Genomic DNA, 14,361 nt, shown 5'->3' with positions numbered 1-14,361 from the left:
TGGTGTTCACCATTCCATCTTGAAAAAAATCTCTTTAGTATTTTCTGTGGGTCAGTTTGCTAGCAGTGGAGTCTTTCAACTGTTGTTTATCTGAGAATGTCTTAATCTCTCCTTCATTTCTGAAGGGTAGTTTTGCTAGGTACAGAATACTTGGTAGGCAGGTTTTTTTCCTCAGCTCTTTGCATATCTCATTGCAATGCCTTCTGGCCTCTATGGTTTCTGATGAAAAATCAGCAATTAGTCTTATTGAAGATTCTTTGTACATGATAACTCCGCTCTTGCTGCTTTAACACTGTCTTTGTCATTTGATGGTTTATGATGTATGTAGATGTGGCTCTCTTTGACTGTATCATGCTTGGACTTCCTTGAGCTTTTGGGATGTGCAGATTAACAGCAGTCATCAAATTTGTGAAATTTTAGGCCATTATTTCTCCAAATACTCCTTCAGTCTCTTTTTCTGTCTCTTCATCTGGAACTCCCATTATGTGTATAATAGGATGCTTGAAGGTGTCCCATAGGACTCTGAGATTCTGTTAATTTCTCTTCGTTCTTTTTTCTTTCTGTTTCTCACACTGGATAATCTCAATTGGCCTATCTTCATGTTCACTGACTCATACTTCTGCCTGTTCAAGTCTGATACTGAGCTTTCTCCAGTCAATTTTTTATTTTAGTTATTGTACTTTTCAACTACAGATCTTCTATTTGGTTCTTTTTTGTAATTTCTCTTTATTGATATTCTCTATTTGGTAAGACACTGTTCTTATACTTCTTTAGACATGGTTTCATTTAGTTCTTTGAACATATTTTAAATAGCTATTTTAACATCTTCATTTAGTAAGTCCAATGTCTGAGATTCCTCACAGACAGTTTCTAAACTGCTATTTTTCTTTTGTATGGTCCATATATATATTTTTTTACTTTGAATTTCCATATCTTGTAACTTTTTGTTGAAAACTGGACATCTTAAAAAATATAATGTGACAACCCTGGAAATCAGAGTCTACTACCTCCCTAGGGTTTCCTGCTGTTGCTTTACGCTGTTTTTTTTTTTTAAGTAACTTTTCTGAACAAATTCTATAAAGTCTACTGAAGCTGCCACTCAACTAGCTTAGTGGTCAGCTAATGCCTAGATGGAGATATCCTTAAACATCTAGAAACAATAAATCTCCCAGTCTTTGCCGAGGGACTACGTGCACATAGCCATCAACGCTGAGGGCAGGGAGTTATCAATTCGGCCTTAGCCTTCCCTTTCTTCTTGCCCAGAGCCTCAAGGGCAGCCAAAGGTAAAGGGTAGGCCCCTCTCAGATCTTTCCTGAGCATGCACTCAGGCCTGTGCACACTTGTGGTCTTCTAGAGTCCTAGGAATATATCAGTGCTTTTCAACATATCTATGGACATCTCATCCTCAGTTTTTCCGATAAAGCTTTTGGTTAGTCTATTGTTTGTCTCAAGTGTTATCCACTGCCTCATGCATTGTGACATTAAAACAGTTGCTTGGGGACTTCCCTGGTGGTCTAGGGGGTAAGACTCCGAGCTCCCAATGCAGGGGCCCTGGGATCGATCCCTGGTCAGGGAACTAGGTCCTGCAACTAAGGAGTCCGCATGCCGCAACGAAGATCCTGAGTGGTGCAACTAAGACCCGGCACAGCCAAAATAAATAAATTAAATAAATAAATATTTAAGAAACTAAAATAAAACACTTGCCTGTAAGTGTTTTTTGACAAACACCTCACACATAGACACAGAGGCTCATACGCACTGGATAGCTCTGAGTAAGGTCGAATAAAGATAAGCCTTTTGAGTGGAGTCTTCCAGAGAGCCATCAGACAGGTCAAATACTGACAATTCTTTGGGAATGAAATTGTGAAAGAGGTCCAGCTCTGTTCTGCTCCCTCCAGTCCTGGGAATGCAGGCTGATATTTTTCAAGGTTATCAATCACTGAGCTGAGTATGGCAATGAGAATAGGGCAAGGTAAAATGCCACAAGCTTATTACTATTCTTATCAAGGTTCAGCCATTTTTCTTGAATAAATGCTTACTACAAAAGCTACAAGCCTTTGGTTAATTTCCAGAGTTTTGGAAAAGTTTTCCATAAAGTTTTGCCAAAATTCTGTTGCTTTTATCACAGGGCAAAATGTTGGAGGTCTTTACTCCACCATTTTTTTCTGCTATTAACTCCTCACTTTGTTTTAAAACTCCCAGCCAGTTCTCTCCCCATGGCTTTTTGCTCCTATTGACAGTACTAGTACATAAAGTATTTAAATGTCTTTAAATGAATATCAAAATAACATCTATATTATATATTGGTATGAGGTATAAAATGGCTTACAAAAAAAAAGGCATAGTACCTATCTTCACAGAACTTACTGTCAGATATAAATGAAATCCTGTTACTACTTCAGAGTGTTACTTGACCTAATGAGTAAATCTCTAACATCTATCTCTTTCTTTGCGAGGTTACCTTTGCCTTGTTTTTTTGTTTTTGTTTTGTTTTTAATTTATTTATTTTTATTTTTGCCTGTGTAGGGTCTTCGGTGCTGTGCACGGGCTTTCTCTAGTTGCGGCGAGCGGGGGCTACTCTTCGTTGCAGTGCGCGGGCTTCTCATTGCGGTGGCTTCTCTTGTTGCGGAGCATGGGTTCTAGGCATGCGGGCTTCAGTAGTCATGGCTCGCAGGCTCTAAAGCGCAGGCTCAGTAGTTGTGGCGCACAGGCTTAGTTGCTCTGTGGCATGTGGGATCTTCCCGGACCAGGGCTGGAACCCGTGTCCTCTGCATTGGCAGGCGGATTCTTAACCACTGCGCCACGAGGGAAGTCCCTTTGTTTTTGTCTTTAAAAGAATTTTATGAGTTCAATTGTTTACTCATTCTCAACTGAGGAGAAATTATTTGGTCCAAATATCTGCAACGGTTTATGACTTGCCCTTGGCCCCAAACTCTAGTTGGATCTTTCTAGTATCTATAGAATCACAACACACTAATAGACACTATCTATCAGAACAATTCCTAGGCTTTCAGCTAGATCAGCTCTACTGGTCTAAGAAACTATTATTTTCTTCTGTCAACTCCCTCACTCTCAGAATAGATGCAGAACATGATAAATGACAACCTCAAGTATATATAGCCAACAGATCTCTTCTTGTCTAATTGATGCATTCAGTACTTTATTTATACGGACAGTATTTCTCAGGATACAGTGTACCATCCCTGAGTAGTCATTTCCTCTTCCCACTACTGTCCAATTTTTCTCAAAGTTAATGTCTCCAAAGGGAAGAGTTAGGATGTAAATGAATAGAAGTACACAGGAGGCCTCAAAAAATACTGGAACACCTGATTACACTTCTATTGGTACATTCTGTCTTCTGAACTAGGGGGCTGAAAGTGAGACTGAGATAAAAGATTTTCCTACCTACAATCAATTAAGTAAGCTTGTTTTATGTCTCGTAGCCACTAAGTGAGTTTTTAAAATCATAGCCATGCAGGTAGTGAAAATTTCTTCCAGTTCCTGGTTATAGGCTTCATAATCAATCCTAACATATGAGCATTTTGTGGTTCTTTTTTTCAGTGGCATCACAGTGGGAAATCAGGAGCAATTATATCAGGGGCTTTAACTCAGTTACCATTAGATACTAGTTGGGTCCTCTTAAAATTAACAGAAAATCTGCATAAGACCAGGGACAACTACTTTCTTTTTAATTTCTACACCTATAAAGATGTCTATTGACAAATCATGAACAATTTATATCTACACGGAACCAAGTCAACTCCTGTGGACCAATCAATATGTTATCCCAACAATCAAAACCCCGCACCATACCAACTCCGTATCCTTATAATTTTCCACAGAAAATATTTATTCAGTTCCTCCACAGGATGCTATTCATTTTCTAAATCTGCAGTTCTATTGTGGTGATCTCACAGGGATGTTGTGGGATATTTTAAAACTCTAGAGAAACAGTGATATGTAATATCTGGTGTACAGGACAAAAACTAATAGCTAAAGATAGTTTAAAGTTTCAACATTAGATACTGCTACATTCCTTTCAATGCTGCTGTCTGTATCTCTGCAGAGTTGGATTTTTGACAGTTTCTGTAACAAAAGCAATAAATGAGGGTGGTTGTGTCCAATCTCATCTCAAGGTGTGAGAAACTGTGCCCTAATAGCCACACATATCTCGTTAGCAAGTAATTATGCATATTTCTGAACAAAGTAAAATGTTTTCTTTCAAACACAAAACCAAAAATATTTTTGCTTATTAAGCTGTAAGATCAAAACGGTAAGTATTTTTATACCCTAATAACATAATAGCTTAGTATCTGAAAAAATACTTCATGTATTTATATGCTGCTGATGATTTATATCCCCACGATGATGAGAAAAGAAATCACCCAAACACTAAGGTGACTGTGAACAGAGAAAACTTGGAAACCTTTGTCCTAGATGGAGTCCACTAACCCAAACAAGTAACTGTTCATACAATTTTCTTCAAATATTTATCAAATGTTTGAGTGTACACAATACATCTGACCAAATAACTCACCTATCTGAACCAGAGACTGTGTCATGAAAATCTCCATGTTTCACTTAAAGATTAAATAGCACTGAGCTTTCATATGTCATCCAGAATTAAACAGCCAATCCACAAATAAAATTTCAAAAAGTAAAATTTTGAATAATTTCTGCATAATACCTGAGTGTGAGCTCTCAATGGTGGTGTCTGACTTGGAATCCAGAGATGAAGGAATTTGTCTTAATTGGGGAACATAGTACATCTTTGTACTACCAGAAGGCTTATATGGCAACAGTAAAGGCTGGCCTAAGGACATAAAGATCAGAATAATTAATAAGAAAACATTTATTAATTAACTGAACAAATATTAAGTACCTTTAATGTGCCAAGCAGTGGTCAAGATTCTTGGAATGTATCAGTAAACTAGCATTCTAGAAGAGGGAGATAGACAGTAAACAATTAGCATACTAAATAAGTAAATCATCTAGTGTTTTTATAAATTATTAGTGACATAAAAAATTAGAAAATACTGGGACTTCCCTGGTCGTGCAGTGGGTTAAGAATCTGCCTGCCAATGCAGGGGACAGGGGTTCGATACCTGGTCTGGGAAGATCTCACATGCTGTGGAGCAACTAAGCCTGTGCACCACAACTACTGAGCCTGCGTGCCACAACTACCAAAGCCCGCCCGCCCTAGAGCCCGAGCGCCACAACTACTGAGCCCATGTGCCGCAACTACTGAAGCCCACGTGCTCTAGGGCCCTTGTGCTGCGAGTACTGAGCCCTCGTGCTGCAACTACTGAAACCTGTGCGCCTAGAGCCCGCACTCTGCAACAGGAGAAGCCACCACAATAAGAAACCCATGCAGCACAACGAAGAGTAGCCCCTACTCACCACAGCTAGGGAAAGCCCGTGTGCAGCAACAAAGACCCAAAACAGCCACTCCCCCCCCCAAAAAATTAGAAAATGCTGAGGAAGATTAGAAGTATTTGGGAAATTGCAGCAGGATGCAGTTTAAATAGAGTGGTAAGGGTAGGATTCATTGAGAAGACGACTTCTTAGCAATCTATTCCATATTTAGATGGCTCTAACTAAGAAACACTTTATCTTATATTGAACCCAAACCTGGTCGTTGTTAACCCCTACTACTGATCTTTGAAGATTCTCCCTCCAGAGTCATAGAAAGTAAATCTAATTCTCTTCTATGTGGCAGATTTTCAAAATAAGTTTTCCATTATAAAAGTATAAATTCTCAATATTAAAAAAATACACAGAAATAAAAAAGACAAAGTCTTACCACTCAAAGATAACTATTATTAATATTTTAATGTATTTCTACAGGTCTTTCCTCTGTATTGCTTATTTGTTTACATAGTTGTGTATAGTATGTATAATGTGGAATTCAGTTTTTCTACTTTACATTGATAATAAAATATTCATTTTATTTCCTATCTTCACATTTTTTATCATTCTACTACACATTAAGTGTTTTTAACCCTTCTCATAATGTTAAAAATTTAGGCTGGATTAAATTTTCAATAATAAAGAATTCTGTAATAAAGACTTCCTGTTCATAGCATACCCATTCTCCCCTGCTGCCCCATTTCACATAAGTTTCCTGATTTCAGAGTGAAAAATTATGTCATTTATAAAGTTTCGTTTTTTTAAATACTAACTGCTAAAATTCTTTCTAAAATGTCTGTGACATGGTAGTAATTTGATTATTATAGAAGATGAAATCTTTTTCTTCTTCTTATTTTTTTGCTTCATTGGGTCTTCATTGCTGCACGCGGGCTTTCTCTAGTTGCGGTGTGGGGGGCTACTCTTCGTTGTGGTGCGCGAGCTTCTCACTCTTCTCACTGCAGTGGCTTCTCTTGTTGTGGAGCACAGGCTCTAGGCATGCAGGCTTCAGTAGTTGTGGAGCATGGGCTCAGTAGTTGTGGCTCGCGGGCTCTAGAGCACAGGCTCAGTAGTTGTGGAGCACGGGCTTAGTTGCTCTGCGGCATGTGGGATCTTCCCGGACCAGGGCTCGAACCCGTGTCCCCTGCACTGGCAGGTGGATTCTTAACCACTGCGCCACCAGGGCAGTCCCTGAAATCTTTTTCTATACACTTGTTTTTCTTTCATGATGTGGTAGAAACTCTGTCTCTGTAACAGCATTTTGATATTTAGCTGGGTACATACTGCTCATCTGTACACTGTATTTCCCAATCTCCCTTGCAGACATGTATGGACATATGACTGAGTCTGGGCCCATAGGTCAAGGGTGAGAATAATGTCTGCAACTTCCAGGCATCCCATGAAAACACTCCACTGGCTGCTGCTAAAATTTATCCTCCCCATTACTCTTCTTTTCCAGTATTTTCTTTATTATTCTTCCTGAAAAAACTTAAGATCAATTAAACAAGTTCAAAAGAACAATTCCATTAGAATTTTGAGTAGAATTACATTAGAGTTTAAATTCATTTGGGAATAAATGACATCTTTAAATATTCAATTTTCCCATTCAGAAATATCCCATCCCTCCTTTTAGTCTACTGTCCTTTTCTATGCCTACACAAAGGATTAGTATTGCCATCACATGAGCCCTATAAAATTCTTGTTTAGGTTACTCCTCAGTATTCATGGGGTTGTACTGCTCATTCAAATAGAATTTTGTAGATAGCTACCACTTCTCCTGATTAAACACAACAGCTTCTTCAGTTTATCCTTATGGACCATGGTCTTCTCTTGCATCCTGTAATCACCTCTAGATGGACTCCTAGTTGCCCATGTCTAGTTTATAAAAATCAAAATACTCTAGACAGAGTCTGATAGTCCCAGAGTAGAATGAGATCTCCTTCATTCTGGATGCAATAACAACTTATAAACTACTTAGAATTGTGTTACCATCCTTGGCCACTCCATGATTCTGATGATTTGACATGGAATCCATATTACTAGTACCCTGCTTCCAACCAAGGAACTGACTTCATAGTGAAGGAAATGAGACAAAAGGCTGACGACTAAAGGGAGTCACTGTTCTCCTCACAAGCCTGATCACCCACAGCTATGGTAAACTCAAGAACAAAAAAGCGAGTGAACAATTTACTGATAACTGTCATGGCACAAGCTGGGAGGCATCACTTTCTGAGGCTGGAATGCTAGCTTACTGAATACGGCATGTGCTCAGAACCACATGTGGCACTTGCCTATCCCACAGACAGAATGCATGTATTTAGGAACAAAGGCAGAAGCCTTTAAAATCTTTTGCTTTCTATCTCTGTGACTCTGCTTTGTTTGATGGAAGATCTTAGAAATAAGGGAGGGGCACTTCTACCGGGAGACAGGAGCCATCTAGTCATTTTACATTCTTTATGTCACTGAAACAATACAGGGAATAGGATGCCATAGTGTTGACTAAAACTACAATTGACCTTAACTATCAGGGAGAAATAAGGTTACCTTAAAAGAAGAAAGTCAGTAGGAGTATGGCTTACACCTAGGGGACCACTTTACCAAGCCTGGTCATAGAAATTAACAAAAAATTACCTTAAACCTATGCAGGGCTAGCAAAGCCTTAGACTACTTAGGAACACTTGTACCAACCTATCAGGCAAAACCCCAGCCAATGAGAACCTGGCTGAATTCAAGGAGAATGAAGAAATGTATAGAGGCTGGAAGAATTTAAATAACAGGAAAAATAGGTTGTAGCCTCTACTTCTCTTTGGACGTTGCTGTAGTCATTATTGTTAGGATATTGACTTAGTAGTTTTCTTCCTCCACCAGTGTATATAAAGCTTGGTGGTGATGGTTAAATTTACCATTTAGTTCAAAGTTTGCAGAAAATGGACAACAACAATTGGGCAGAATTACAATGGACCCAGAGCAAGAATGGTTACCATGTGGAGATGGAGAATTCAGAGGCAAGATAAGTGGCTTTTTGAAATTCTCAACAACTTTATGTTTGGATGCAGAAGTCTTAAAGTTACTTTGGACTGCCTATCTCTGGGGGAAGAAGCGACTATTCAGCAAATAATGGTTGTTCCTGGGAGAGAAAGAAAGGACTGGAGAAGGGTAAAGAAGAAAGTCCAACCATAAAATTTATTTCTTCAAAAAACTTGCAAATGGAACTAAATATAAACATATAGCATATTACTCTTAATTTGTTAATTCAGAGCAGTGGACACATAGTCATAAATTCAACATGCTATTCTGTATACTTTTTTTTTTTTTTAAAGCAATTCCTTTATTTTTATTATTTATTTATTTATTTTTGGCTGTGTTGGGTCTTCGTTTCTGTGCAAGGGCTTTCTCTAGTTGCGGCAAGCGGGGGCCACTCTTCATCGCGGTGCGCGGGCCTCTCGCTATCGCGGCCTCTCCTGTTGCAGAGCACAAGCTCCAGACACGCAGGCTCAGTATTTGTGGCTCACGGGCCTAGTTGCTCTGCGGCATGTGGGATCTTCCCAGACCAGGGCTCGAACCCGTGTCCCCTGCATTGGCAGGCGGATTCTCAAGCACTGCGCCACCAGGGAAGCCCTATTCTGTATACTTTTAAAATATTTTTTAAAATTTTACTTCTGAATCCACAGAGTTAAAAATATTTTATTATTAAACCAAATAATATTTCTCTTTTAAAGGAGTCCTTTCTACCAAGTACCTGTATGTAAAGGTAAGACCATGAACTGTGGGCTCTCTATAGACTGATCCATTTGATGTCAGAAGAGGTATAAAATACACTTTCACAGTTGGATTTCCTCTCCTGTGCTCTTCCACCAACATGAAAACAGCATAGCCCAGAGTAGCCTGGGTTTCAGTACAAGGCATGTGGAACAGACCCAAACCGTTTTTGCATCCTGATGCCAAACTCCAACGGACTCATAAGCCCATGAGTGAGGAAAGCAAATGTCTGTTGTTATAAAGCACTGAGATTTTCGAGGTTCTTATACAGTATCACGGTGGCAATAGGTAACTGACACATTAAAGGTGTTCTGTGTGATATTGATTAGACTATACATTTGGGGGGCATAATTTTACTTCACAATAAAAGTGTATAAGAAATATAACCATCTCGGGCTGCCCTGATAGCTCAGTGGTTAAGAATCCGCCTGCCAATGCAGGGGACACGGGTGCCAGCCCTGGTCCGGGAAGATCCCACATGCCGCGGAGCAACTAAGCCCATGTGCCACAACTACTGAGCCTGCGCTCTAGAGCCCGCGAGCCACAACTACTGAGCCCATGCACCACAACTACCGAAGCCCACGTGCCTAGAGCCCGTGCTCCACCACAAGAGAAGCCACCGCAATGAGAAGCCCGTGCACCGCAATGAAGAGTAGCCCCCGCTCGCCGCAACTAGAGAAAGGCTGCACGCAGCGATGAAGACCCGACACAGCCAAAATAAAATAAATAAAATAAAAAAAAAGAAAAGAAATATAACCATTTCAACATATAAATGTATTTATTCAAATTAAATTCAGTGCAATTTAAATGTGGAACTAAGCAATTTTCTTTATACATTTAGGCATATTCCATTTATACCTACAGACAGATAAACTTTTTGCACAAGTAGGAACACTTAAAATCTATTTTGAATAGATTTGTACAAACTGTTGAATACTTTAAAATTAGTAATTGAAAGTTCCCACCCTCATTTGGAGGTAGAATGGGAACTTAACTTTCCAGTTACTGGTCTGAAAAAGAAAATAACTTGCTATAATTTTGAATGTTATATAGTGTAAGCACTATAAAAATATCACTGTCATGATAGCATAGGAACACTCTAAATGTTGTAGACCTTATGGTAGAAATTGCTAGCTGTTCACCAAAACTCATTTCTTTTTCATCCTGGAAAGCACAGCTAAACTATTCCTAGTCAGTGGAAAGTGATGTGGGCCACACCTAGGCCTAGACCATAAAAGCCTCCCAACATGTGCTCCTCCATGCTTTTCGTCCCTTCCAGTTGACTATGATGATGAATCCAAGGTTCCATGTTTTAAAGAAAGCAGAGTCACAGTCAACCTGGGTCCCTGCTCAACGTTTCTTGAGCAAGAAATAGACTGGTATTGTGTTTGCTATCTGTTCACTGTCTCATGCAAAACAATAGTAAAAGAAACAATGCCAAATAATTATCTACCTCCCTAAAATTGAACCTCTATAGTTTTTATGTTTTCATGAACTACTTGCATTCTTATGACAAGTATTATGAGTTGAAAATACGTCAGCCACAAGTAGCATGAGTTTCACATAGGTTGTTAACTTCACTAGAAATTGAAGTAAAAACATAATAAATTATATTCTCTTCATAGCTATGTAAATAAAAGATGTTATCATCATGTACAACCTAATGCTTAAAATTAAAATTAGGTTTTCTAACTAGAAAGACCCAATCAAGAAATTTATTGGTTAATGACACACAAAAGTTGGTAATGTGACCTAAAATTCTCTTACCATCTGTGCCATGAAGAACAGTAATCTGTTGGACTGAAGATGATGAAGCAAACTTGACAGGAACTTTGCCCAACTTCTGTGTACTGAGCTCTGGAATATCATGTCCACGATCTTCAGCATTACCAAAAATCTCAGATGAAAACATGGCTTTTCCTGGACTCTCTGTTGTTATCTGAGTGACTGCATCAGATGATAATTTTCCAGAGACGGGAGAAAACGGGGTCTTAATCTCCTTTGGTGATCTGAACAAAAAAGGGAAAGCACACAGCAGGTCATATCCTTGGCTTATCAAATACTGTAATTTCTTTCCAAATGTGGCTTCAATATTTTTTGGAGACACATCCAACTCCAATGGTTAAGTTATTTCTGCAGTACCCTTTGCTTTTTTACATACTTATTACAGGGTGATCATGCATGAGTTTACTTTTACTTATTTTAAAATCTACTTTTATTTTGGATTTAGAATGCTATTATATAAGGAAAGGGTACTTTTCAGTTGAAGTGGAAAGATATCCATTACAAAATAATTACTGGAAGTCCACTATAAATTAGGGGACTATGCTAAACGCATAGAGTGTACAAAAATAAAAAAGAAACAGAGCCTTTCCTCAAAGAGTTTATATGTCAGTGGGGGAACCAGAGGTTTTTAAGGTTGTAATTATGTATATAGATGATAAAGAATCCATATTAAAACATAATGGAGTAAATAAATGAGTGTATAAATAAATAAATAATAGGAGGGAGGGAGAAGACAAATCTTGCCAACAGAAGAATTCCATATGTAGGTAACCTCCCCCCCGCCACCCCCCCCCCCCCCCGCCGGCATCCATCTCCTCCCCAAGGAGGTGGAGGTGAAGCTTAATCTTCCCCTTAAGTCCAGTCCTGGGCTGGCCTTAATGATTGAATTCCAAAGAGAGTATAAAATGGGAGAAAAAGTAACTTTACAGTGGAGAAACCAAGCAAACACCATGTTATGCAAGTGATGATGTTTCACATCACCAGTGATGTCACGGAGACACTACATACTCTCTGTTATGATGTGATGAGACGGTTACTTCGCTTCTGTGGTATTCTTTGTCAAAACCTATAACTCCAGTCTAATCATGAGAAAAACATCAGCCAAACCCAGACTGAGGACAATTCTACAAAATATCAGACAAATATTCCTCAAGACTGTCAAAATCATAAAAAACAAGGAAGGAATGAGGAACTGTCATAGACCAGAGAAGACTAAGGAGACATGACAACTAACTAAGTGGAATGTGATATACTGGATTGGGTCCTAGAACAGAAAAAGGTCATTAACAGGAAAACTGGTGAAATCCAAAAAAAGTCTTAAGTTTAGTTAATAGTAATGTATAAATGTTGGCTTTTTAATTTTGAAAAATATAGTATGGTAGTATAAGATGTTAGCAATAGGAAAAACTGGGAGAGAGGTAAAGGGAACTCTGTTTGTATCTTTTCTGCAGATTTGAAACTATTTGAAAATAAAAAAGGTCATTTTTAAAAAATGGAGTAATACTGTATTGTATTATATCACAGAAGAAGAAGACCTTTTAAAAGGTCTTTTAAATCTCTACCCTCTATATACTATTCACTAATTAAAAGGACAATTATGAGAAAAGAAAATAGGCCCATCTCCTTTATGTATACAGAAGCAAAAATCATACACAAAATGTTAGACAATCAAATGTAGAGTGTGTGAGTGAGTGAATGTGTGTGTGTGTGTGTGAATTCCTACCAAGTTGTTTTACTCCAGAAATGCAAGGTGAGTTAACATTCAAATATCAATAAATGTCATGCACCACATGAATAAAATAAAGGAGAAAATGTATATGATCATATCAGTATAGTCAGATAAAGCATTTGATAAAATTCAATAATTATGTATGATTAAAAACTCATAGCAAAGGGAAACTACAAAAAACTTTAGAGCCACCATCCTATTTATAGTGAAATGTGGAGAATGTCCACTGTAAGATTAGGAACAAAATAAGAATGCCAACTCTTACCTTTTCTATTCAACCTGTTAGTAAAAGTATTAAATGGCATTAGCAGTAAGGCAGGAAAAAGAAATCAGAAATATAAGGCTAAGAAAGGAAGAAATAATACTGTCACTTTCCATATTTGATATAATTAAGGATACAGAAAATCCAAAACCATCTACAGATAACTTATTAGAATATCAGTTAGTTTTTAGAAGAGTTGCCAGATAAGAGACCAAACATTAAAAAATTCCACTAACATTTTTCTGTGTCTGAAAAGTTATAAAATTAAAAACTAAAAAATATGCCATCTACATTATCATCAAAACATCATATACCTAATAATAAGTGTAATAAAAAATGTAAGAACCCTGAACAGAAAACTATTAATATATCATAGAGAGATATTAAAGGTGATCTAAATAGGATTTCTACTTTGAGGCAGGATATATAGGCATACCTCACTTTATTGCACTTCACTTTATTGTACCTTGCAGATAATGCTTTTTTTTTTTTTTTTTTGTAACAAATTGAAGGTTTGTGGCAACCCTGTGTCAAGCAGCTCTACTGGTGGTGCCATTTTTTCCAACAGCATTTGCTCACTTCGTGTCTCTATGTCATGTTTTGGTAAGTCTCACAATATTTCAAACTTTTTCACTATTATACTTGTTACATGATCTGTGATCAGTGATCTTTGATGTTACTATTGCAAAAAGATTACAGCTTGCTGAAGGCTCAGATGATGGGTAGCATTCTTAAAGTCTGCTTTCAAATTAAGATATGTACTTTTTTTAGACATAATGCTATTGCACACTTAATAGACTACAGTATAGCATAAACATAACTTTTACATGCACTGGGAAACCAAACAACTCGTGTGACTTGCTTTCTTATGATATTCTCCTTATTGTGGTGTCTGGGACCAAAGCCATATCTCCATAATAATATGCCTGCACTAGGTAGGCACAGGCCATCACTCCTGCTGCAACGAGCAAACAAACTTGAATAAAGGATCATCGAGCTAAGGAAGCAATCAAGAAACAATATCAACTAGTATGCTAGAGAGGGACATTTAGAGATTTGGAGCAGGGGTTTGGTGTAGGGAGACATACTCCACTGGAAAAGAGAAATCACCATACCTTTTGATGAACTCATTTGCTGGCATGATGGAGTGAAATCTAGCAGAATGTCAAGCCGATTTCCCCCACAGGACATTTCCTTAGTGTCAGGGTGGTACAGGATGATGGGGGACTGAGCCAAGAAAGCAGAGTGAAATTTCCTGCACAGTCATGGCACGAACAAACCAAATCCCGCTAGATAAAGGGGCCTGTGACAATCATTAGGTCTCCTCTTCAAGACATTTGCCAGTTTTTGAACCTATAGAAAGCAGGAAGCTTAAATACCTAATGCCTGAGGGAGAGAACTTTCCAAAGTGAGGAATCAG

The 14,361-nt window shown here is 38.2% G+C and overlaps 2 long non-coding RNA genes across 2 annotated transcripts; both read right to left on the bottom strand.

Moving 5' to 3' along the window:
- On the bottom strand, positions 1-14,146 carry LOC309653835. Its single transcript, XR_014259550.1, has 2 exons — positions 10,933-14,146; positions 1-4,813 (listed from the first exon to the last, which is right to left on the bottom strand). It is a non-coding gene; the product is annotated as an uncharacterized lncRNA (long non-coding RNA).
- Positions 5,866-9,515, bottom strand: LOC309653833. The gene is made up of 2 exons (XR_014259549.1): positions 9,038-9,515; positions 5,866-8,707 (listed from the first exon to the last, which is right to left on the bottom strand). It is a non-coding gene; the product is annotated as an uncharacterized lncRNA (long non-coding RNA).
- Positions 14,147-14,361: the final 215 nt, after the last annotated feature.

Source organism: Balaenoptera physalus (genome assembly GCF_965194825.1).
Source record: "Balaenoptera physalus genome assembly, contig: HAP1_SCAFFOLD_1282, whole genome shotgun sequence".
NCBI classification, from domain to species: Eukaryota; Metazoa; Chordata; class Mammalia; order Artiodactyla; family Balaenopteridae; genus Balaenoptera; species Balaenoptera physalus.
Note: the sequence above shows the minus strand (reverse complement) of the source record. Positions and strands in the feature narration are given on the sequence as shown.